We start from the raw sequence: 8,025 nt of genomic DNA on the forward strand, positions 1-8,025 counted from the left end.
GGTTTTTTTTTTTTGTGAAACACCTTAGGTTTATTAATTAGTAACACATATCTGATTCTTAGCCAGAATATGGAGCTGGAGAGTGTTTTTTCATACTGAAAAATCAACTACATAATATGGTACATTATGTGCAAATGTAAATACTGAAGAACTCTGCAAAAGTTTAATCAAAATCTGCTTTCAGTTTGTTAATGATTTCCCAAGAAAACCACTGAGGGAGATACAGCAACCTCATGAGAACATCATAAATCTCTTTATAATTAATATAATGGCAGTTTTGATTATGTTGATCCAAGTAATGCAGTGGTGGCAGGTTGGGTAAAGGCAAAGGTTTATTTTTTGTTTCCCCAAATGTTGTCTCACTTGATTTAGGAGGGCTTGGGAATACCCAAGAATTATCTTCCAGAGAATTTCTGCCATAAAAATTGTGTTCCTGAAAGTTTGTGCCATCGTGAGGAATGGATCGCTCATGATCTGTCCATGACTGGAGAGCTGCTTTCTCTGATAAAACCTTTGCATCTCCTGGTAAAGGGGAAGACGTGGCATGACAAAGAGTTTTGCCGTTTGGTGAGAGAGGGGCCTGTCTTTTGAACGTTGCAGTAAAATTCGTCAAGTGCAGTTTTCTGCTGTCTTTCCCAAGGTCTTCCATGCATCCTGCTGGGGCGCAAGCTTTCTTGATTGCAGTTGGGGTTTTCAGCTTTCTTAGCAGTTCAGCTTGTACTTAAGTCACCAGATGTAAATTAGACATTTCTCTCTTCAGTTCCCAGTATGCACTTTGCTTATTATCACTTGAAATGCTTAGTCTTTGGAGATCTCTGCTCTTCAGATTGTCTTCCTGAGATGGATATGTTTGTTTGGCTTTTGTAGCTCTATTTTGAGATCTCTACATTCTTTCCTCATCAGTTCCAGTTCTTGTTCCAAACCATGGATCTTCAGGTCACAGCTCAACTTTTCCACCTCCCAGTTGGATGACGGTGGATTTTAATTTCTTATCACCTGCTGAGTTTCCACCTCTGTCCTCAGCTGGAGGAGTTCTGCTTCTTTAGATTGTAGCTGTTCATTCAATACTTTCAAAGATTCAGAGTTGTCTTTATTCATTTTATCCAATTTGCTCTTCAAATTATCTCTGTCAATGCAAACCTCTCAATATGCATGATAGGCCTTATTCACTTGTTCTCGTCCCACAGAACTTGTTTCTTCATCCTTTTGAACTCCTATAAGCTTTTCTTCCAAAACTCTTATTCTTTTTTTTAAGAAAGAGTTCTTTCTCTGAATCCTTAAGTCGTTTTTTGATGTCTTCATATGCAGTGACAAGGGCAAAATGTGAAGCAACAGATTCATCTCCTGAATATATTGAGACTGACTGGAGTCACTGTATCTCTCCTATGGGCTTTTTCATGATTCAGAGTGCAGATATCATCGTCAACCAGTGCATCCATGACAGCCCGAACACAGCCTCCGTGGGGCCGCCCCCAGGGCCACCGAGTTTCGATTCCCCAGCATTTGGAAAGGGACCGAAAACAAACCGGGTCACTAAGGGTCACCGCGGGCTTCCTGTTTCCTTAAAGACAGCGCCGCTTCCCCGGCAAAGGCAGCCGCTCGGGGAACGCCGCGGAGGAACTCCCATTTCTCCCGCCTCGGTGGCGCCAGGGCCGGCGCGGCCGGCCAGTCGGCTACGGGCCGGGAGGCTCTGGAAGGAGGGCCGAGCCAAGTCCGAGGGCCGAGACGCCGCCGGAGAAGGCCGGTTACCCGGCCCCGTCAGCGCCCGCCCTAGCCCCGCGCCGCGCAGGGGGAGCGCAGCGACGGGGCTGGCCAGGAGGGCGACCGGCTCACGACCCGAAACAGGGCCTCCAGTAATTCGCCCTTAGCCGTGTTTTGTGGACTCCATGCCACTGAGTTCTGTTTTTGAATCAAGTCAAGGCCCTTTCCATTTTCAGAAGAATTCAGCTAGTACTCATTTATGCCTCTGATTATGGTGTCTGTCTTTCGTTATCCTTTGGACCTGCCTTGGTTACATAATTCTTTTGTTTCCGTTCTCCCATATTTGATTTCTGTAGAGGACTTTGTGTTTTCCGGATCCTTTTAAATTAGGTCAGAGGAGAACATTACCTCATCTTTCTAGCTTTTAAAACTGGTTTTTACCTTAAAAAGCTTTAACAGAATGTTTTTATATCATTCCTGCTATTAATTTCTATGAACAATTAAATTATTTTAATCTTGATTTAGAGAAATGTGGATTTAAGTGTTTCCTCCTCAGTCTTACTCAGCCCTTGGTATTATATAGCTGTCAAAAAAACCCTGTCAAACCTCCCTATTTACTCCCCTTGTGGTTCTCACAATATCGTATCTGATAACACCATTTAATGAGACCTCATGCTGTTAAACAGGACCTCAGTTAGTCTTTCAGATCATATTCCATTTGGTTGTGTAGTTTACTGAGCTACTCCCTTCCCATTGGACATCCAGATTATGGCTTCCTCATAGAGTTGCTGAGAGAATTAAGTGAGAAAGCATATTAGGGAACCTGGTCCTGGGCCTGACTCAGAGGGAAATTCCATTTCTTTGTTTGCTGACCCCCTCCTTCAGCCATTCCAGATAATGGCATTCCTGTCCCCCAGAAAACTCAGCCGTAACTACCTCCCCTCCTCATCTGGGGGCCATTGCATCACATCCCCAAAAGTCTGTGCCTTCCAAAAGTGTCAGCCTCTCCTAAACTCAGACCAGGTGAGACTCTTGTTTCTTATAAAGTGATGTGATAAGGTGACAATCCTTCATTGGGGTCACTGACACTGACGAGGTAGCCATATCACACTGGATGTCAGCAGATCTGAAGGTAATAGGAATTCAGAGATATTCTTTCCTTCTGAAGATGCCATCTTTAGGAAGGTCTGATTGTGGAAGGGGAATATAGCTCAAGTCTGGACCAGTAGAATGTGGACTCCAGCCCAGAGATGAGTTTGTACAATTGACCTTCTTTATCCTTCAAGGTTTAGCTCCCTCCTCCAGAGACCTTTCCTGAACTCCCTCACAGCTCTCCCGCTCATCTTGGCATTTAATCAATTACTTATTGTATAATGTAATTTATGCACCAAAAAGCCCATGAGAATCTGCTCTGTGCCCAGCACTCTGCTAGGCAGTGGAGAAACAACGGTGAACAGCAAGGGCCCAGGCCCTACCCTCTAGGAGTTTACAGCATAACAGGAAAGACGGACCTTGAACAAGCACTGTGCTGCAAGTGTGATGAATTACTGCACTTTTTCCCCAGAGCTGGGCTAATTTTCCACTCCCAGAGGGCTGGGATGTATTGGGTTGGCCAAAAAGTGCTCTCGGTTTTTAAGTAAACATAAAAGACACATCTTTCATTTTCACCAAGAACTTTATTGAACAACGTATTCATCCTTTTGTTCCACTACCTTCTGCCGTTTTTCAGGCAACTTCATAATTCCATCTTCCCAAGATTTTTTATCTTTTTGAGCAAAGAACTGTTCCAGATGCCTTTTATAGTCTTCCAGGTAATTGAAATTTTTTCCATTAAGAGAATTTTATAAAGACTGAAACAAATGGAAATCCAGAGGTGCAATGTCTGGTGAATATGGCAGATGAATCAGAACTTCCCAGCCAAGCTGAAACAATTTTTGCCTGGTGATCAAAGAAACATGTGATCTTGCTGTTATCCTAATGGAATTGGATAATTGCAATTAATTAATTAATTGATAGTTGCAATTAATTGTTTGGTTTTCTGGAAGGAGCTCATAATAGAGGATTCCCTTCCAGTCCCACCATGTATACAATGTCACCTTCTTTGGATAAAGACTGGCCTTTGGTGTGGTTGTGGGTGGTTCATTTTGCTTGCCCCACGATCTCTTCCATCCCACATTATTGTACAGTATCCACTTTTCATCGCCTGTCACAATTTGTTTTAAAAACGGAACATGGGGCTTCCCTGGTGACGCGGTGGTTGGGAGTCCGCCTGCTGATGCAGGGGACATGGGTTCGTGCCCCAGTCCGGGAGGATCCCATGTGCCACGGAGCGGCTGGGCCTGTGAGCCATGGCCGCTGAGCCTGTGCGTCCAGAGCCTGTGCTCCGCAACGGGAGAGGCCACAGCAGTGGGGGACCCGCATATCACACACACACACAAAAAAAAACCAAAAAACAATAAAAAACGGAACATTTTCATTACATTTCAGTAGAGAATCGCGTGTGGAAATACAGTCAAGAAGATTTTTTTCGCTTAACTTATGTGGAATCCAAACATCATTAACATAACCAGGCTGGTGCAAATGATTTTCAATGCTTGCTTTGGATATTTTGAGTATGTTGGCTATCTCCGGCGTGGTATAACATTGATTGTTCTCAATTAATGTCTCCATTTTATTGCTATCAACTTCAGCTGGTCTACCTGACCATGCAGCATTGTCCAGCAAGAAATCTCCAGCATGGAACTTCACAAACCACTTTTGACACCTTCAATCCATCACAGCACCTTCTCTGTACACTACACAAATCTTTTTTTGCGTTTTTACCTTTTTTGAAATAATAAAGCATAATATGCTGAAAATGTTGCTTTTTTCTTCCATCTTCAATATTAAAATGGCTACACAAAAATTCACCAATTTTGATGTCTTTTTAAAAATGCACGCTGATATGACAGCTGTTACATACAATCTAACAAAATTGTTTCAAATGAAGTTAAAGACAACTAAGTGCTACTAGAGCCATCTTACGGAAAAAACGGAATGAGCCTTTTGGCCAACCCAATATCTTGCATTCCTTTTTGTGGGCTCTAACGTGATCTGTCACAGCAGTTGCTCAATAAATGCCATTTGAATAATTAACAATGAGAAACAGATTATGAAAATGTTTGTTTCTTTTCTTAATTTAGGTATAATTGACTTATAACATTTATATTAGTTTCAGGTGTGCAATGTAATGATCCAGTATTGTGAGATCACCACAATAAGTCTAATTAATATCTGTCACCTTATATAGTTACAAATTTTTTTTCTTGTAATGAGAACTTAAAAAATCTACTCTCTTAGCAACTTTCAAATATGCAATACAGTATTATTAACTAGAGTCACCACGTTATGGTTTGCTTCTTTTTTTTTTTTTTTTTTTTTTTTTGCGGTACGGGGGCCTCTCCCGTTGCGGAGCACAGGCTCCGGACGCGCAGGCTCAGCGGCCATGGCTCACGGGCCCAGCCGTTCTGCGGCATGTGGGATCTTCCCGGACCGGGGCACGAACCCGTGCCCCCTGTATCGACAGGCGGACCCTCAACCACTGCACCACCAGGGAAGCCCTATAGTTTGCTTCTTGATTGCTTTCTCTTTCTATACCATTAGAGGCACCAGGATGGAAAGAGCAGAGATTCTGAAATTTCATGGTACCTGGGTTCAAATCCTGATTTTGCTTGTTACTTCTTGGATGTTTATGGGCAATTTGCTCTCTGAGCCTCAGGTGCCTCTTTAAAATGAAAGCAACGGGCTTCCCTGGTGGCGCAGTGGTTGAGAGTCCGCCTGCCAATGCAGGGGATACGGGCTCGTGCCCCAGTCCGGGAAGATCCCACATGACACGGAGCAGCTAGGCCCATGACCCATGGCCACTGAGCCTGCACGTCTGGAGCCGGTGCTCCGCAACGGGAGAGGCCACAACAGTGAGAGGCCCGCGTATCGCAAAAACAAAACAAAACAAAAAAAACCAACAATAAAATGAAAGCAACAATACCTTCTCCAAAGAGTTATTGTGAAGATTAAATGAGGCAATTTATGTAAATGTGGTATAGGATCTAAAACACATACAAACTTTTAAATGTTAGTTTCCTTCTCCTAGCCAATTGAACTTTGGATGGGTGGTCAAAGAAGCTGTTTTCCTAATATAGGACTTCCATTCATTTAGGGTAATGAGTGCTGAGGGGAACAGTAAAGTTTTAGGTCTGGATGGGGTCTTAGCGTAATCCCTTTATTTTCTTGGTGAGGAAATTGAGGCCCAGAGAACTCAGGTGATTTCCCTATGGTCGCACAATGATTTTAGTAGTAGGGCTGGAAACAGAACCCAGGTCCCGACCCAGCATCCAGTGCATTTTGGGCAGTTTCTCCTAGAGTTTTATTGCCAGCCTCTCACTCTCAGAAAAGGGAATGCCTTCATGTTACAGTTTATCTGAAGTCTTTCTCCAGGGAGGAAGATAATTCCTGAGAAGTCAGCTGGAGAGGTCCCCAGACCCTTTACAACTTCCTGCAGACTGGGCGGGAAGGTGGTCAGCTCTCCTTGTTGCATTCCAGGAAAGGCCAGGATAGAGTGACTTCCAGATGATCTGGGGGCCTGATGTCCCTACAGGGTAAGGCAAGCCTCCTCCTCCCCCTTCCTGGGGAGATGGGAAAGGAAGGGAGCAGTCAGCACAGGACAATCAGAACACACCACTTAGCATCACTCAAGCCCCAAACACTCCAAACTCCTCAGAATATGGAGCTCTGCCTCCTGGAGCCTCAATTTCTCTTAATAACAATAATAACGATGAAAACAACTATAATATTTTGAAGTGCCAGGCACAGTTAAAGGCTATCATACATTATCTTTGCCTGCACACTTGCAGCCTGCTTTTGAGAGGCAAGATAAAGCAGTAGTTAAGGTCCTGGTCTCTGATTAAAACTTTCTGGGCTCAAATCTAGACCTCTCACTTACATTCTGGGCAATACTGGGCAAGTTATTTAAGCCTTCTTTGTGCTTCAGCTTCCTTATCTATAAAATGGGAAGAATGGTAATATCTACTGCATAGGTTGTTCTAAAGATTGAGTTAATACATATGAAGCATTCACAATAGCACTGGGCACACAGCAAGCTCTGTGTGCATTAGTTGTTAATATCTTAGAGTCACTTCAGGGGCCTTCCCTTAATCATCTTATCTAAAGGGTCCCCTTTAGTGACTCACTATCAGATTATTGTTTTATTATTTTCAAAGTTCTTTATCATGATCTGGAATTATCTTCCTTTTTTTTTTTAAACTTGTTTCTTGTCTGTTTGTTCCCACTAACAGGTAAGTTTCATGGGAGCTGGACCTCGCCTGGGATCGAATAGACACTCAGCACATATTTGTTGAATTGAACTATATTATTGGGGTCTTCCCAAACTCCTGAAAGCAGATACTCATGTTATTCCCCCCTTTATGACGAAGCAGAATGAGGCACTGAGAGCTCCTTTGTTTGCTCAAGGTCACCCAACTGGTGGCCCAGTTTGACTCAGGTCAAACCCAGCTTGACTCAAGAGCCCTCACTCTTTATATATATATATATATATATATATATATATATATATATATTTATATATTTATATATTTATATTTATATTTATATTTATTTATTTATTATTTTTGGCTGTGTTGTCAAGAGCCCTCACTCTTAATGATTATATTATAGATTGGCTCCTCTTACTCAAACATTCTTAGCAAGTGTGTGGGAAGGTTGCCACATCTTATCAACTTGCTCCTCTCTCAAATGGTGCTGGATCTGGAAAGTTCGAAAAAAAGACAAAAAGCTAGCCTTCATTTCTTTCTTCCAGAGCTTGGTCCCAGCACCTCCCCATCCTTGTTCACTCCCTTCCCACCTGACCCTGAAGCCCTTCCATCCAGTCTCATCCTCATGTTCTCCATCTCCAATCCTATCTCCATCTAATCCCACCTGATTCCTTTTCCACCCCTGTTCCATGCTCATCCACATTCCTATGTCTATGAGGCGGGGCTTGGGTTGGGCTCTGTCCTAGGGCCTGAGACCTATATCTGTGACCTGGAGCAGAAAAAGTTTGCTTTCTTTCTCACTGTCAACATAATAGTTTCCGTGAAGTTTTTCTGAGTCACCTTTGCCCTAGTCCTCTTTTTCTGAGACATTTTTGTGGCCTCCCATGTTTACATATTTTCCAGAGTCTAACCTTTCCCCTATACCCATTTGTGCAGTGATCTCAATTTCTCAATCCAAAGGCACATCGCCTGCTGGCTGCCTGATCTTGCGTTTTGATCCACTTCCCAAGAAGACTTG

The 8,025-nt window shown here is 43.1% G+C and overlaps 1 pseudogene; it reads right to left on the reverse strand.

Annotated features, from left to right (window-relative positions):
* Positions 1-327: 327 nt before the first annotated feature.
* LOC131753728 (5-azacytidine-induced protein 2 pseudogene) lies at positions 328-1,454 on the reverse strand (annotated as a pseudogene).
* Between the last annotated feature and the right edge of the window lie 6,571 nt (positions 1,455-8,025).

The sequence above is a fragment of the Kogia breviceps genome, chromosome 3 (assembly GCF_026419965.1).
Source record: "Kogia breviceps isolate mKogBre1 chromosome 3, mKogBre1 haplotype 1, whole genome shotgun sequence".
Lineage (NCBI taxonomy): Eukaryota > Metazoa > Chordata > Mammalia > Artiodactyla > Physeteridae > Kogia > Kogia breviceps.